Raw genomic sequence first — 18,199 nt, 5'->3', positions numbered from 1 at the left:
AAAGTTGCTCTTATGCGGAAAGAAGAGCCGCTTAGGTTGGAGGAAGCCTCCTTCGACTGGAGGAAGGCTATTTCAAGAATCACAACCTCTTGCTGTCGTCGCAGCTGATTTATGGCAACTCCATAGGGTTTTTCAAGTCCTGAGACGCTCAGAAGGTAGTCATTGCCTGCTTCTGTGAAGCAACCTTAGACTAAACTTTCTTGGTTGTTTCCCATCCACGAATTAACCAGGGTTGTCCCTGCTTTGCTTAGCTTTCAAGATCCGGCTAGCCTACCCCGTTAGAGCCAACCACACGTCACTTAACAGCGTGGGAGCTTTCCCGTTTACCGGAACTCTTCATCAGGGTTCTAGCGAGTACACTGTTTTGCCATTATATGGATCGTGTTCTGGTTTCTTGGATTTTACTTCGGGACCCACACGGCCGTTACAATTTGTTTTGCATACTTAAAAGTTTATCGCAGGTAATACTTGGCGCATTGAGCCCAGGGGCGTGTGAATTACGATTGCTGGTTAGCGGAGAGTTACTTGGGACTTCCTGGCTTAGGCAGCGCTGGGTGGGCAGAAGCCCCGGGTCAGCGAGGAAACAAGCAACATTATTTTGCTCCTGACAGAAGGATGACGGCGGCATGGAAGACGCAGCTCCCCCGCCTGCTAGAAGCCACGCCCCCTTGACATAGCCCCTCCTACCGGAGGACCCCCTCCCTCCCCGCTCACGGTAGGCGGCGGGCGAGCTAGCGGCACCGCAGTCGTGGCGGCCATTTTGTGGCGCTGCTCGGTTGGTGGCGCCGGGTAGGCTTCGAACAGCGGAGCCGGAGTGAAGCATTCGCTCCTTGGTCGTCCGTCTTCCCATACGAAGCCCTCGGTAAGAACACGCTGGGTTTCCTTAAAGAAAACGGGAGAGACGGCCTGGCCTTGAACGTAAAAGCCTTCCCGCCGCGGCCGGCCTCACAAAGGCGGAGAGGGGCGGGGACCGACCGGGGCTGCGTGAGTGAGGGTCCCGGGGCTTGGGTGGCGCTTCTTTCCTCTCTGCGGAGCCGGTTGTGTCTGCAGAGGATGAGAGGACCCGCATGGCTCGTGGAAGCCGTTCTGGCAACTCCAGGCGGGCGCGCCGGGCCCTGCGGTGGCGTCTGAGCAGCGTGGAGGAGAAGTGCCCGCATGGCGTTGGCGAGAAGCTTGTCTAGCGGCCCCGTAGTTCTTCCGTTGGGGATGGGACGGGTGGGTGTGGATGGAGTCTTCAGAAAGCGGCCTTTCGGAGTGCTTGGGTGGTCACACTGAGCGTACCGTCCGGCCCTCGTTCGTCTCTTCCCCACCCCCGCCCTCCGACGGCTTGTGACGCTTGCCCGGCCCCCGTCAGCGGCCAGAAAGCGAAGGGGCAGGCGCGCTTCACGTTCGGCTGAAAGGGATGCTGTGTTTCTAGGATGTCAGTAACGTGACCTTGATCTTGGCAGTCGCAAGGTTCTGCATCAGCCAAGTTGACCACACAGCCCTTTGGAGAGAACGTCCGGTTAGGACGAAGTCACATTTAGGCTTTCACTTCTGAAATAACTCGGAAGTTAATGTTTTGCTTGAAGCTCCCTCCCCTTCAAGGATAGCTAGGAGTAAACCCACAGCACGACTTACTTCTGAGTAAACATGCATAGATACGTGCCGTATGTATGGCGAATTGGGTTGGGTCATGTAAATGTTCTGGCTTCTGTTAGTCCTTCAGGATTTTTAAAATATGGAAAACGTAATTTCCAGTAACTGTGCCATGTCGTAGTGACTTACTTTAAAGTTGTTTATTCCTCCATTGGTAGCAGTAAACAGTTCAAGTGGAGGAATGATAATGATGAATGGTTGGAACCTGAAAGTATATATTTTATGGCTGGGCACAATGAGTGTTGTAGTCACATAACATTTGTTTTGCTAATTGATTACCCTTATGACTTATAGGGACTGAGTTGGTCAGTTCCCTTCATGTTGGTTACAGGCATCATGTTTGCAAGGCCTTCTGAGGAATGTTGGGTCATGTGCACCATATGTATTAATTCTCTTGTTAGTGCCAGTTGAAAGTAGAATGCAGTGGAGAACTTTGTGCATTTATCTGTGTAGCGACATCCTGTCTAGTTTTCGGTAGAATTAGTTGTGTTAATTATGGCAAGGAAAGTCTAGAATGATGGTGTGCGCCATCTTGTACAGTTTTGTTGCCTGTGCAAGTGGAATAAATATACCTTTCATATACTAATTCATATGGACTCAGAAGGACTTTTCAAAGTGTTGGTAGTAGACTTGCTGTGTACAGAGTGCTTATAAACTACCTTTATCTTTCTGTTCTTGTTAGATGTTAAAATGCTATGCCTTGACCTGAATAACCATTGTTTGCCTGATCTCACCAGATCTTGAAAGCTAAGCAGGGCCACCCCTGGTTAGTATTTGGATGGGAGACTGACCACCAAGGATGTCCTGGGTCACTTCACAGAGGCAGGCAATGGCAAACCACCTCTGAATGTCTCTTGCCTTGAAAAAACAATGGGGTTGCCAGAAGTCAGTTGTGACTTGATGGCAAAAATTAGTGGACCTGTGTACAGTGTGCATATAAACTATATTTTTCCATTTTTGTCAGATGTTAATGCTATTCCATTGAAACTGTATCTTTCATTAGAAGATAAGGTATCAGCACACAGGTGTGTTTGATGGTAGAATACAAAGGCTGTAAATCAGGTAATAGTGCCTTGATCAACTCTTTACAAAGAGAGAGAGAGAGAGAGAATTTTAATGAGAACTATTCTGTATTCTGTTTTGATATTGTGTGTGTGTGTGTGGTAAGTTCTCAGCTCTATCTGTTTTCTGTCCAACTTGTGAATTAATGACCTATGAATTAATGACCTCCATAAGGTCCTATTGTTAACAGTCTTGCTCAGATCTTGGAAACTGAGGGTCATGGTTTCCTTGACTGAGTAAGTCCTCATGCTGGGTCTTTTCCTGCTGCCTTCAACTTTTCTTAGCATTATTATCTTTTCCAGGGATGTCTCATGATGTGACTAAAGTAGGATAGCATCAGTTTAGTCATTTTAGCTTTTAAGAGAGTTAACATAAGAAGAGTCCTGCTGGATCAGACCAGAGGTCCATCTAGTCCAGCATCCTTTCTTAAATAGTGGCCTACCAGTTCCTTGGGAGGTCCAACAACAGGGCATAGAGGCTTTCTCCTGATGTTGCCACCTGGCACAGAGGTTGATTGCTTCTGAATTTGGAGAGGTTCCTTTTAGTCACCTTGGCTAGTAGCCACTGATAGACCTAACCTCCTTGAATCTGCCTAATCACCTTTTAAAGCCATCTATACCTGTGGGCATCACAACATCTTCTGACAGCAGATTCTGATTTGAATTGATGTAGAACCCACTTATTTGTTTTTTTGGCAGTCCATAGTATCCATCAAACTCCTCCAGTGCCACATTTCTTCATGTCAGCTTTCTTCATTGCCAGCTATGCATAGTAATGGGGAATACTATGGTATAAATTGTCTTGATCTTGGTCATCAGCAACATATTCTTAAGAATCTGTTCTAGCTCCGTCATAGCTGTCCTTCGCAGTCTCAATCTCCTGATTTCTTGTTTTCAGTCTCCTTTTTGGCTGATGATGGAACCAAGGAATAGAAAATCATGAGCAATTTCAGTTTCTTCATTGTCAGCCTTAAAGTCGTGTAATTCCCAGTAGTCATTACTTTTATTTTCATGATGTTCAGCTGTAATCCTGCTTTGGCACTTTGTACTTTAACCATCAGCATTAGTTGTGTTAAGTCTTCACTGTTTTCTACCATTAATATGGCATCTGCACATCTCAAATTGTTAATATTCCTTCCACCAGTTTTCACTCCACCTTTGTCTAAATCAAATACAGCTTTCCTTATGATGTGTTCTGCCTATAGATTGATCAGACAGGGAGATAAAATACATCCTTGTTTGACCCCTTTGCCAATTTGAAACCATTCTGTTTCCCCATATTCTGTCCTAACAGTAGCCTCTTGCATAGCAAACAGGTTGTTCATCAAAACTGATTTCTTTAAAACCCGTTTCTTTAAAAGCAGCCGTAACTTTTAGTGATTCACACAGTCAAAAACTTTGCTGTAATCTGTGAAAAACAAGCTAATTTTCTTTTGAAATTTTCCTGTATGTTTCCGTAACCAAAGTAAATTTGCAATATGATCTCTAGTGCCTCTTTCCTTTTCTGAATCCATTTGAGCACCTGGCATTTCTTGTTCCATATATGTTAACATACTTCTTTGTAAGATTTTGAACATAGCTTTATTTGTATAAAAGATTAAAGCAATGGTCTAGGGATGGACATGAACTAATAAATGAACTCCAATTTGAGCACAAACCACATTGGTCATGGTTCGCAAACTAGGGGTTCAGATCCCATGATTTGCCCACAAACCTCTATGTTTTCGTGGAAATTTGTGAGGTCCATGGGAGGGTTCTTGCAGGCTCTGAAGGAATTTAAATGCCTTTGGAGCTTACTTCCTGGTTCAGTGGCCCAACTAGAAAGTGAATTTCAGAGCTGGGTGGGGCTGCAGCCCCATCAACTTTCCAAAGCTCGAACTGGTTTGTGCAATGGATAAGTTTGTGGAAGTTCGTGGGAGGTTTAATGAAAACCATGATCCTCCATTTTAACAGTTCATGTCCACCCCTACAATGGACTGATAGTTGCTTTAGTCTTTGACATCTCCTTTCTTAGAATTGGAGTTTTGATTGAGCATTTCTAGTCTGTGGGCTTTTTTTCTAGTCTGTGGGGCTTTTTTCCATATTTGTTGGCATGTTCTTAAGATTTTGATGGACTCTGTTTTGGTGTCTTGGAATAGCTCTATCGATATCCTATTTACTCCTGTGTTTCCCAATTGCTGTCAGTGCAGGTTTCACTTCACTTTTTAAAATGGTAGGTGGTTCTTCAGAAGTTTCTTCTTGGAAGGAATCTGTCATCCTTTCATCTCTTCCATATAGTTTTTTGCTGTGGTGTTACCATCTTTTCTTTCTTTTGTCCTGTCCAGTTATGTATTTCCATGTTGATCCTTCAACATACCTAACTGTGCTTTAAATTTCCCTTTGATTTCTTGGATCTTGTGGAACAAATCACTTGTTCTTCCTTTGTATTTCCTTTGTATTGTTGTTCTGTTGTATTTCTTTACACTGGTTCTCTTTGTCTCTACATGCCAGTTGCTGGAATGCTGTATTTAGACTTCTGATTTCTATTTGTGTCATCTATAGTTTCTTGTCTCTCTTTAGCAAATTTAAGAGTTTAGTTTGATATTGCAAGTGTATATTTAATGCTTCTGAAAAAATTTTTTGAATGACCAATAAGGTAAGAAAACTCTTAGGTGGATAGGTATGTTGATCCCTTCCTCATTATGTCTACTGTAGTGGTAGACTGCCTTTTTGACAGATTTGTCACAACCCTAGAGTATGAAATCCTGCCCCTCTAGAACATGGTATGGCATGCTTGCAGTGCTCTTGTGACTTGAAGTAGTTTTGCCTCAAACTCATTGATCTGGGGAATAGGCAGCAATGCATGGAGTAGACATGTCTGTGAAACCTCCAATAGCCATGAACCGCTATTGTGCACCTTGTAATCTGCATGTGGCATCAATATATAATTAGCCACCTGTGGCTCCTATCTGTAGATAAATTGGTGGATCAGGGCCCCACAGACACGGAAGAGATATTTCTGCAAGCATGGGGAACTCCCCTGATGTGCAGTAAAATATAAATGTTTAAAAATTAAAGCACTTTGCCTTTGTGGTGGCTGAATCTGGTGGCACTGCAGCAGAATTCTAGAGGCCAGCCACTGCAACAGCTGATGCTGGGACCTGCTTGGGGCCACTGAGAGTGGTTCTCAGGCAACACCACAAGGAGGGAGAGAGGGAAGGCAGCCTCAGAGATCCTGCCTAGAGCAGCTCAGGACAAGCCATCGACAGTGGGGATGGGGGGAAGGAAGCCTTGGCAAGCTCATCCAGAGCAGCTCTAGATGAGCAACTGAGAGAGAGGCAGGAGGAGGCAGAGAGCCTGATGACTGCTGCAGGGAAGCCCTGGGGCCACATTGGACCCTGCAAGAAAATTGCAGGGGAGATGAGATCCCCTGTACCCTGTGATTATTGCCAGCCCCCACTTGTATTGGTCTAATATATAGGTATTTCTAAATCACTCCCTCAATTGTAAAGGTAAGGGTGAGTTTGTAAACATAATTGAGCAAATCCCTGTGTTTTGTATGCTGAAAAATCAAAGTGTTCATCACTTTACATTTATGCACTCACATATTATGGAGAAATAATAAATTTCATTGGAATTCAAATAAGGTATTCCACCACTACCATCAACTGGAGTAGAAATTTTTCTTACCTGATTGATCATGGTCAAAGAAAGCATCTGTATCTAAGAAAGTTCAAGATGCTGACAACTTTACAGACAACAGCAGAAGCATATGGAGGCAAATTGATGTCAAAATCTTGCAGAATTTTTACACCCTGTCAGCACCCTTTATTTCTGCTTACATCACCTATGCTTGATAGCTAAACCATAATGCAAACATAACACTAGTAATCCCATAATTTTAGTTAGATTATCAGGCTTGGACTTGCATCGATACAGTAAGAAAATATGCTGAAATGGCTAAGCAAAGATGAGCAGGAAAGATTATGCAAAATATAACAGGGAGACTAGAAACATTGATGACTTCTGCTAAAACATTTAGAGGTACCACAAACAACTCAGAAAATAAGAGAACAGGTGCATTGAATTTTGCTTTTATTTGACATAAGAGATTCCAGTTATCAGTATTAGTATCTTTTAAAAAACAATTGAATAACATGCATTTAGACAAGTCGATGCTAAGTATTAATTGCATATAGTGGCATTTGTCAGAATTTTGCTCCTTATTTTCTCAACTGTTATTAGCTCAACTTTTCTTTTATGCAATCACAGTAACAAACTGAACTAATTCATTGCAGTGTAGTACATGTTGATAGAATGTTTCAAAGTAGAGTATGGAAAATCATAATTGTCTATATCAGGGGTGTCAAACTAGTTTGTTATGACGGCTGAATGTGACCTAAATGAGACCTTGTCAGGCCTGGCCAGTCAGACCGGGCCATATAAAGATATAAACTTTATAAAGAACACAGACAAGCACAATTAAGATTTTTTAAAAAACCTAAGATAAAACATGCTTAAAATATTAGCACTCATTAGTCTTAAAGGTGCTTTCTTTGTGTTCCTCCCATGGGATCCAGGGAACTGGGCAAAGGAAGTTCTGGCTCTTTCCTTCCTTCCCCAGGGAACCAGAGGGGGAGGAGCCAGTTTCATCCAGTCCTCTCTTTTTTGTGCAGTTCTCTGTACGGTGTTGCATTTTCATCACAGGTGTTCCCCTTAATCTCAGAGAGGCTTTCTTGGACAAAGAACAAGCGGATGGGAGGAAAGGAAACTAAATTTTTTAGCAAGCTTTTCTATTGGATCCAACTCTTGGTGTGCAAGCTCATTTGTCTATCCTGCAGTGGTCTTGAGTCTTACCGCTTTTGCAGTTTTTGTTGCCCTCCAAGATGTCTTCTGCAAAAGCTGAAATTAGCTGCCAGAATTGTTAGTAGTTACATTACGATAGACTTACACTACCATCCAAACATTTTTCTAAGCCCCCAAAGCATTTAGAAAAATGTTTTGTTTTGGTTTTTTATGCTGTTATACTTACTGGTTTAATTGTTATGTCCCTTATGTACAGGGGTCATTGGATAGAAAAATATGTGTTGGAGCTTATTAGCACAACTCATTTGTATATACTCATTGCCATACACTCCTGACATCACAAGAAGGTGTACTACATTATATCAGCTCAGATACCTTAAAATGCTTCTTGAATTATAATTGTCATAATAAACCTTATTCCCAGTCCCATCATTCTTTTTAAATTACTTTCTAATATGTGGCCACAGTGGCATGATGAAGATTTTCATCTGTCTGCTATATATGTTTTGGTTATTCTCCCTTTTTTGTGGGGGGAAATATTAGAAAGTTTATCAAATCTTAGATTTCAGCAAAATTTTCACGGGGGGTTGAACAATGGAGCCTAGAAGCAAGTATTGGGGGGGGGGTGTTAAGAAAGAAAGCACAATAAAATTTAGAGGTTCTGGAGCTCTGCTGCTGTGAGCTTCTGCCCCAAATGAGGCTTATGTATGACATACTTTCTCTCTTCTTTGAGTGCCTGGAACTGTCACAAGACTGGCCGCCTGCCTTCTACCTTAAAGTTATCTGGTTCTGTTTCAGGAATATTTTCTTATTTTAAATCTGGTTATCTATAGACAAGGTACTTTCTTACTTGGATAAGATGCTCATACACCCTGCAAGCATGTATCTGCTCCTCCCTTAAAAAAAGAAAGAACAAACAGGCTCCCCTTTCCTTCTAGCAGTCTTCTGCACCCTAAAACCTAACTTTCTTTTCTTATTATCTGTATTCTTATTAAACCACTGAAGAAGGATCAAAATTAGCATTGCAGTAATGGGTAATGTACCGTTTTCACTCCACAGCAAAAAATTGTCCTTTGGTTGAATTAAGTGGTTCTCAAACTGTGTCTTGGGACACAAAAATGAGTTCCAGCTCTCTTGCAGGTGGGTCATGAGACCCAGGAGGAGGAAAAGAAATAGAGTGAATTGTGTTTTTTTCCCCTGCAGAATGGGCAAAATAACATTATAGCTTTATAACTGCAAAACTGGAAAATATATAGTTTATTTTTAACTGCATTTAATGTTAAGAATGCGAGGGAGTATTCGTTGATTTTGCAAGTGGGCCTCAATGTGAGGTAAGTTTAGATGTGGGTGTCACTTCAGAAAGTTTGAGAACTACTGACTTAATCAATAGGGCATGTGCAGAATTGTTATGGGAGAGAATCAGTGCACATTGCCTTTGCTTTTCTGTTGTGCTGAAAAGAGGTACTTACACTAGGAGAAAATACTTGATAGCAGAGCAAGGAGAAGTGATGTTGCCTGATTTCTCATATCCACAATAGCCCCTTCATTCCATCACAGTATTTTGTTCACAGGGGTCCTGTGGCTCTCAGCATCAGCTTTTCAGAAGGCTGGTGGGGGAAGGCAGGAAAGGCCATGTTTGTAGAATCAAAACTGCTATATAGTGCAAGAAGAATATTTCACAGAAACTTTTCCACTAAAGTGTTGCTGTTTTTACAGTGTTTCTAGGAATGATGAATTTGAAATAATAGTAGCAATAGCATGCCTGAGTGGTATCTAGTAATTGCTTTTGCTTATTTCATGGTCTTGTCTATTTGCAAGGGCTTCTAATTTTTAAATTTATTTTATTTTATTATATTTATATCCTGCCCTCCTCTATTGGGCTCAGGGTAGCTAACAACAGTTAAAATACATAATGTTAAAATAAAATATAGTAAAATAGTTAAAATTCATTGTATACACACACACAATGCATTTGCAGTTTCAGTCCTAAAATCCAAAATGGCATCAATATTATTCGTTTGTATTTGGCACTGCATACAATACTGTTGGTAAATATTGTTTAGTGCTCTATTTTTATACTGGGACGGGTTTAGATATTAGTGCTGTGGTATAGTGGTCGCTTCCCTGTTAGTTGTTAAAAATTATGTTATGGATTATAGACAGCTACCATTTCTACTTTGGATTAACCATTCATGATAGGGATTTGTAAAATGTAGGGTCCATGAGATTTTAATTGTTCTTGCAACTAATTATGATATAAAACATAGCCATTAAATTGAAGATGTAAAGATTTAAGTGTTGCTTACTATATTGTTTTTCAGACTTTTTGCTCTTCTGCATTTGCTATATCTTTTTACCCCCAACCTGACACCAGTAATCTGTTCTGTATGTGAGTGCATGGAAATTCTCATGTGGTGTTGTATTCAGTTTGCTGCTGCATAAAAATCTGGTCATTGTGGTTAATAAAATACTGCCATTAGAGGACTTGGACAGGACATCTGCACATGCAAGAACTTGTTAGAGTAAAAACAAGTTCTTCCTGAATTTCCTAGATCAATTGGGAGGATGAGGCAGTGGGGAAGCAGTCACTTCTGAAATCCATTGAGGGAATCAGTTTCCCTTCTCAAAATATATAGCATGAAAAAGTCTGAGGACTCCTTCAGTTATGTCTCTATTCAAGTGTCTATGACAGGAGTGTACCTCTCAGCATGCAAACCACTGGCATACCATAAAAATTAAATGCAGTGATGTATTAAATAAAAAATGGTGGTACACGTGAACTGCTACTGAATGGTCGGATGAGCAATAAGATTGATCAGTTTATTGTAATACCTAATTGTAACCTTCCCATTTGATGATGTTAAAGTTGCTTCAGTTATTAAAAGTAGTTACAGCTCATACAGGAACATCAGTTTTGTACATTGCTTAATAAACGCCTTAACAATTGATGTGTTAGCTGTTAGTGGTCCATCTAGTCCAGCATCCTGGATAGCCAATAACAGGGCATAGACACAAAGGTGTTCCCCACATGTTGTTCCTTGGCTCTGGGATTCAGAGGTTTATTGCCTCTGAATGTGGAGGTTCCCCTCAGTTACCATGACTAGTAACCATTGATAGACTTATCCTCCATGAATCTGTCTTATCCCATTTTAAAGTTGTTTATTCCATCACTTCATCCTCTGGCAGCAAATTCCACATTTTAATCACTCTCTGTGTAAAATGGTATTTCCTTTTGTTCATCCTGAATCTGAATCTACTGCTCATCAGCTTCATCGGATGCCCTTGTATAATATTTTAAGAATAAATGCTGGAAGTGTCGGCATCATGAACAGACAGTTTATCATATATAGTGGTCTTGTAAGAATGCTAAAAAATATTGGATACAAATACTGCAGTCATGGAGTTGATTTTAAAGACTGGCATACAAATGAAATCAGAGACTTTTTTGTTGGGAATAACTGATAAACAGCTTGAGAAGATGAATGGAACTTTGTTTATGTATATGACAACACCAGCAAGTCTGTTATATGCTCAGAAATGGAAAACTGCAAATATATGTACAATGGCTGGTCAAGGTGATGTAATTTGCAGAGATGACCAAACTTATGTCTCTGATGAAACATAAAATTTTACTTAATTTTATGCATACATGGAAACCCTTTATGGACTTCTTGCATAAAAAAGGAAAAAATGAATTGATGACTTGTGGTTTTGATTAAAAGGCAAAGATAACAAGATTATACAGAAAGGTTGAATATGCGGATTGGATAAACATATGGAGCAGAGGTCTATCAGTGGCTATTAGCCACAGGGTATAGATGGAACTCTCTGTCTGTGGCAGTGATGCTCTGAATTCTTGGTGCTTGGGGAGGCAACAGTGGGAGGTCCTGGCCCCACTAGTGGACCTCCTGATGACACCTGGTTTCTTTGGCCACTGTGTGACAGAGTGTTGGACTGGGTGGGCCATTGGCCTGATCCAACATGGCTTCCTTTATGTTTTTATTTCTATGTCTATGCTTATGTCTTATATGTATATGCTTTTAGCTGCCACCACCTCCTGTGGCAGTGAATTCCATGTGTTAGTCACTCTTTGGGTGAAGAAGTACTTCCTTTTATCTGTTCTAACCCAACTGCTCAGCAATTTCATTGAATGTCCACGAGTTCTCGTATTGTGAGAAAGGAAGAAAAGTACTTATTTCTCTACCTTCTCTATCCCATACATAATCTTGTAAACCTCTGTCATGTCACCCCTCAGTCAATGTTTCTCCAAGCTAAAGAGCCCCAAGCTTTTTAACCTTTCTTCTTAGGGAAAATGTTCCAACCCTTTAATAATGCTAATTGCCCTTTGCTGCATTCTTCCCAATGCTATAATATCTTTTTTGAGGTGCGATGACCAGAATTGTACACAGTACTCCAGATGAGGCTGCGCCATCAATTTATACAGGGGCATTATGATACTGACTGATTTGTTTTCAATTCCCTTTCTAATGATTCCCACCATGGTGTTGGCCTTTTTTATTGCAATCACACACTGTCTCGACATTTTCAGTGAGTTATCCAGTGTTGACCTTTTTAATAATAATATGCTATTAATTGTTACTGTTTTGAATGTTATTAACTCCTTAGTGGATCATGCAAACTGCTATTCTAAATAGCGCCTTCTATAAAGGTAAAGGTAGTCCCCTGTGCAAGCACCAGTCGTTCTCCCTCTGAGTCGGAGGCCATCTTGGGTGCTTTCCACCATCTTGTCAAGGAGGCAGGAAATAGAATAATTCTTCTTCCTCTTCCTCTTGTGGATCAAAAACTGGCTAATTAATAGGAAGCAGAGAGTGAGTATAAATGGGCAGTCTTCGCAGTGGAGGACGGTAAGCAGTGGAGTGCCACAGGGCTCAGTACTGGGTCCCATGCTCTTTAACTTGTTCATAAATGATTTGGAGTTGAGAGTAAGCAGTGAAGTGGCCAAGTTTGCAGATGACAATAAATTGTTCAGGGTGGTGAGAACCAGAGAGGATTGTGAGGCACTCCAAAGGGATCTGTTGAGGCTGGGTGAGTGGGCGTCAATGTGGCAGATGAGGTTCATTGTGGCCAAGTGCAAAGTAATGCACATTGGGGCCAAGAATCCCAGCTACGAATACAAGTTGATGGGGTGTGAACTGGCAGAGACTGACCAAGAGAGAGATCTTGGGGTAGTGGTAGATAATTCCATAAAATGTCAAGACAGTGTGCGATTGCAATAAAAAAGACCAACGCCATGCTGGGAATTATTAGGAAGGGAATTGAAAACAAATCAGCCAGTATCATAATGCCCCTGTATAAATTGATGGTGCAGTCTCATTTGGAATACTGTGTGCAATTCTGGTCACCGCACCTCAAAAAGGATATTATAGCATTGGAAAAAGTGCAGAAAAGGGCAACTAGAATGATTAAAGGTTTGGAACACTTTCCCTTTGAAGAAAAGTTAAAACACTTAGGGCTCTTTAGCTTGGAGAAACGTCGACTGCGGGGTGACTTGATAGAGGTTTACAAGATTATGCATGGGATGGAGAAGGTAGAGAAAGAAGTACTTTTCTCCCTTTCTCACAATACAAGAACTCGTGGGCATTCAATGAAATTGCTAAGCAGTTGAGTTAGAACGGATAAAAGGAGGTACTTCTTCTCCCAAAGGGTGGTTAACATGTGGAATTCACTGCCACAGTAGGTGGTAGCAGCTACAAGCATAGCCAGCTTCAAGAGAGGGTTAGATAAAAATATGGAGCAGAGGTCCATCAGTGGCTATTAGCCACAGTGTGTATATATCTGTGTGTGTGTGTGTGTAAAATTTTTGGCCGCTGTGTGACGCAGAGTGTTGGGCTGGATGGGCCATTGGCCTAATCTAACATGGCTTCTTTATGTTCTTATGACCCTGGAGCACCCAGATCTCCTCAGTTTCTTTCCTGCCTCTAAAAGGAGAGCAACTAATTAGCTTAGCTCCTAACAGATAGGAAGCAATTTAGTCTTATTTTTCTATTTCTTATCTAATTCCTCACTTTCAACCTTACTCCTCTTTAACTTTAATACTGGTCTATTCTTTACCTTTCACCTTCCCTCATATCTCTTCAATCAGGGAGGGGGAGACGCTACTGCGGCTGCTTCAAAGCGGCTGATTTTTTTCCCCCTCTCGCTCTCTGCGGCGCGCTACAAGAAGCGGCTGATGGAAGGGTTCAGAGATGAATTCCTGGAGGGACGCGTCTTCCTTTGGCCCTCACACCGACGCCGTAGGAATGGACCCCGGGACCAGCATGACTTTTCAGCTTTCTGCGGTTCCCGGCAATGTTTCCTGCCTTGGTGATTCTAGTCACCACGGGCTAAAGCGCACAGGGGCAACAACAGATGGGCTTGATGTTCCTCCTCAGCAGAAGCTTGCAACTGGCGGCAGCCATCTTGAGGAAGATTTTTTTGGCGTGCTTTTCGCCTGATAGACTCCATGAGCCCTATGCTTCGCCCCATGGGACGGTTGCCAACCTCCCGTCGGGAGCCACTACAGGAGGCCAGCCCCTGTCAGAACAAGCCTCTGCGGTTGACCCAGCCCTGCTACAACAGTGTGATAATGTACTTCACCCCAAGGGGCCCTTCTCCCAAGAATTTATGTCCATGCTCCAACAAATGATTAGGGCAGAGTTGTTCAATGCTTGCCAATCGGGTTATGGGTGTGGGGTCCAGGTCTCCTTCCCTTTCTCTTCCCTCCTCACGTCGCCCAGATCAAAACCTGCCCAGAGAACTCACTTGGCCAACTAAGGCAGCCAGAAAAGAAAGTACTAACTCTAGATTACTAGAGGAAGATTCAGAGGAGGCTCATTCAGATGTGGAGTCTCAATCCAAAGATCAAGAGAGTTTTATTTCAGATGAGGTGATGGAGGATGTCTGGGTCCCGGAACAGTCAGCTCGTTGCCTTAAAGCTGATGATTACCAATATTTATTAGCCAGGTTCATGGCAGTGCTGCAACTCCAGAATTCTTCCTCTGAGGAGAAGAATACCAGTACCAATACCAATCCCAGGAACAAAACTACTGGGGATAGGGAGTTTTTTCCAGAGTTACACACAACTACTAAGGTTTTTCCATTCCCACAATTCTTTGAGAGACAACTAAAAGCTGAATGGGAAAAACATAACTGGAATCGTCAGTTTCCTGGTTTTGTTGAAAAACGATATGATTTACCTGTTTTTGCAAATGAGATGTTACAGGTTCCAGCGGTAGACGCCCCTGTGACGGTGCTTCAGAACCCGAGCTTGGTGTCAGAAGATGGACATGGTTCCATCAGAGACAATTGGGACAAGAAAATTGATCTGGCTTTAAAAAGGTCACACGAAGCGGTATCCATGGCAATAAAGGCATGTACAGCATCCTCTATTGTATCTAGAGCGGCTATAGTCTGGGCTAGGAGACTCAACCAACTGTTACCAGAAAATAACAAGAAGCTAAGTGAGGGAACCACCAGACTACTTAAAGCAGCAGAATTCATGGCTGACGCTTCGTTAGACGCGCTCATATTTTGTTCCAGAAGCCTGGCATCAGGGACAGTAGCCAGAAGAGGCATCTGGCTGAGAGCATGGCTTGCAGACAACCATTCTAAACAAATCATGATATCTTATCCGTTTCAAGGAGAAAAACTTTTTGGTAGTGCCTTAGACAAGATTTTAGTGGAAACGAAAGACAAAAAGAAGGCCATGCCAAAGAACATTCGGAGACCTGATAGAAGACATTTTTATCCTCAGCCCTTTCGTTCCTCACACACCTTGGCCAGACCAAGACCATACTCAGATAACAAAATATCATCTTGGAATCAACCAAGACAACCCTTCAGAAAAGGATTCAACAATCCTAGATTCGCCAAACAGAACTCTGAACGTAGAGACAAACAGGACTGGGAATCAAAGTTCAACAAGACGTGACTGGACTTCAATTCTGGTAGGGGGAAGACTACAGTATTTTCAAGATGCCTGGGAGGCTTCCCAGACAGACTGCTGGACATTAGAGATCGTGTCTTGCAGTTATGCAATAGAATTAAAAAACACCCCACCAGAACGTTTTCTGGTATCCCCGATCCGAAAGAATTTGGAAAAAAGATCAATAACGAACAAGGCCTTTACACATCTCCTAGAAATCAATGCCATAGAATATGTACCAACAGAACATGTGGGTCAAGGTGTGTACTCAATATTCTTCACTGTCCCCAAGAAGAATGGGGATTGGAGAGCAATACTCGACCTAAAGTTTCTCAACAGATTCATTCATCTTCGGCATTTTCATATGGAGACTCTGAAGTCAATTACAGAGGCTCTACAACCAGGAGAGTTCCTCATGTCATTGGATCTCATGGAAGCTTACCTTCATACCCTGATCCTGTTATCACATTGACGGTTCCTTCAAGTCTGCGTGGAGCACAGACATTTCCAAGTCAGAGCACTTCCCTTCGGCTTAGCCACAGCCCCCAGAGTCTTCACAAAAGTGATGGTGAACGTGGTGGCACACCCCAGGCAACAGGGGATTCATGTTCACCCATACCTAGACGACCTTTTGATCAGGTCACCGTCCAATCGGAAAGCCCTGTCAGATGTCCAAACAACTATCCGGTGTCTACAGGAACATGGTTTTCTCATAAACCTTGCCAAGAGTTCTCTAGAGCCAACACAACAGTTGGAGCACCTGGGGATGATCATAGACACGTGAAAGAATTCACTCTTTCTTCCGAACAACAAGATCCAGAGAACCAAACAGCTCGTGAATCTAGTCATTCAGAATGTCCACACTCCATTATTGACCTTAGCCAAGTTGATGGGTCTACTTATTTCAAACATAAATGCAGTTCAATGGGGCAGACTACATATGAGACTTTTACAAAGCTTACTCCGTCCCCATCAATACCTGATCATGGAAAAACAGAATCCACAGATCAAGGTCACATTAGAGGTCAAGAAATCTCTGATGTGGTGGTCCAAGGATTCCAATCTTCGACAAGGGAGAGTTTACTACCTTCCCAGAGAGGTACAACTGTTCACAGATGCCAGTCTGTCCGGATGGGGAGCAACACTCGACAACATTCCAACACAGGGTCGCTGGTTACCGTCAGAGACTCAACTCCCAATCAATGTATTAGAGTTACGAGCAATCTGTCTAGCCCTATTATTCTTCAGCGATCTAGTGCAGAAACGACACGTTCTAGTATGAACAGACAATGTGGCTGCAAAGTCCTATCTGAACCCAGAGGGCTTGAGATCTTCAGCTCTGTCCAGAGAAGCAAAGACATTATTCAGCTGGGCAGAACACCACCTTCTGTCTGTCAGGGTAGAACACATCAAGGGCATTACCAACATCCAAGCAGTTGGCTCAGCTGAACAACCATACAACCAGGAGAATGGAGATTGAAGATGTCGTTGTTTCAACAGATAGTCGAACAGTTTGGCCAACCAATCGTGGACCTGTTTGCTTCTCACAACAATTTTCAAGTACCAAGATCTTACACCAGATTCTTTCACCCGTCTGCAGCAGCTGTGGATGCTCTGACAGTGATTTGGCCTCAGGTCTTATAGTATGCTTTTCCTCCAATTCCGGTGTTATCAAGGTTTCTTCATCAGGTGCAGCACCAGAAAGCGCTGGTTATCCTAGTAGCTCCGTGGTGGCCAGGACGCCCATGGTTCTTTTCCATCCAAAAACTATCGTCCACTCAACCCCTTCAGTTGGAGATCTCTCCAGACATGTTGACACAGGGTCCAATTTGGCATCCACACCCAGAATGGCTGCAATTGACCGTGTGGAAATTGAATGGTCTGCATTCCTGAAGTTAGGTTACTCTTCAGAGATTACTAACACATTATTGGCATCCAGAAAGGAGTCCACCACCAGGATTTACAATACTACTTGGAAGGCTTTTCATAGGTGGTGCCGCAGAAAAGCAAGGGATCCACTAAACCCATCAATTCAATACATCTTGGAATTCTTACAAGATGGACTACAATCTGGTCTGAAACCAGCCACTTTACGTAGACGAGTAGCAGCATTATCTTCTGTATTGGGACTGATACAGGGAAAAGATGTTCCCAGGTACGCACACGTACAGAGATTCTTAAGGGGGGGCCACACTCAAGTGCCCTCCACAGACTCACAGATTTCCAACGTGGTGTTTACACACTGTTTTGTCCGCACTCACAAAATCACCCTTTGAGCCTATACAGGACATTTCTCTAAGATGGCTACGTTGAAGACCATTTTCCTGATAGCGATTATATCAGCGAGAAGGGTTTCGAAGATTAATGCATTGTCTGTAAAGAGAGAACTCTGTATTTTTCACAAGGACCTTCGTACAGATCCTACCTTTCAACCCAAGGTTGTATCTCAATTTCACAAATCCCAGGAACTGCATTTGCCATCATCCTGCCCAGATCCTAAACATCCCAGGGAGCGAATGTGGCACAACTTAGATGTTAGACATTGTCTGAAGACATATTTGGTCAGGACTGAACCAATTCGGAAGACGGATGCCATGTTTATCAATGTTACACAACCAAGGTTGGGCCAGAAGATGTCAACTTCAGCCATCAGCTATGCTATTAAGCAATGCATCACGGAAGCATGTAGAGCAATGAAACTAGAAGTACCCAGAGGGATTACTAGAAGTACCCAGACTAGTACCCAAACTAGAAGTACCCAGAGGGATTTCAGCATTTGTTCGACACTACA

General features: G+C 42.5%; 1 protein-coding gene across 3 annotated transcripts in view; it reads left to right on the top strand.

The window, feature by feature from the left end:
• The first annotated feature begins 689 nt into the window (after positions 1–689).
• PHF20 (PHD finger protein 20) overlaps positions 690–18,199 on the top strand; it is an 89,607-nt gene continuing 72,097 nt past the window's right edge. For all 3 annotated transcript variants that reach the window (XM_060231030.1, XM_060231029.1, XM_060231028.1), the window contains exon 1: positions 690–862. The gene's annotated coding sequence lies outside the window, so the exon portion shown is untranslated. The remainder of the gene's footprint in view (positions 863–18,199) is intronic.

The sequence above is a fragment of the Heteronotia binoei genome, chromosome 2 (genome assembly GCF_032191835.1).
Source record: "Heteronotia binoei isolate CCM8104 ecotype False Entrance Well chromosome 2, APGP_CSIRO_Hbin_v1, whole genome shotgun sequence".
NCBI classification, from domain to species: domain Eukaryota; kingdom Metazoa; phylum Chordata; class Lepidosauria; order Squamata; family Gekkonidae; genus Heteronotia; species Heteronotia binoei.
This window is presented reverse-complemented; position numbering and strand designations above follow the sequence as displayed.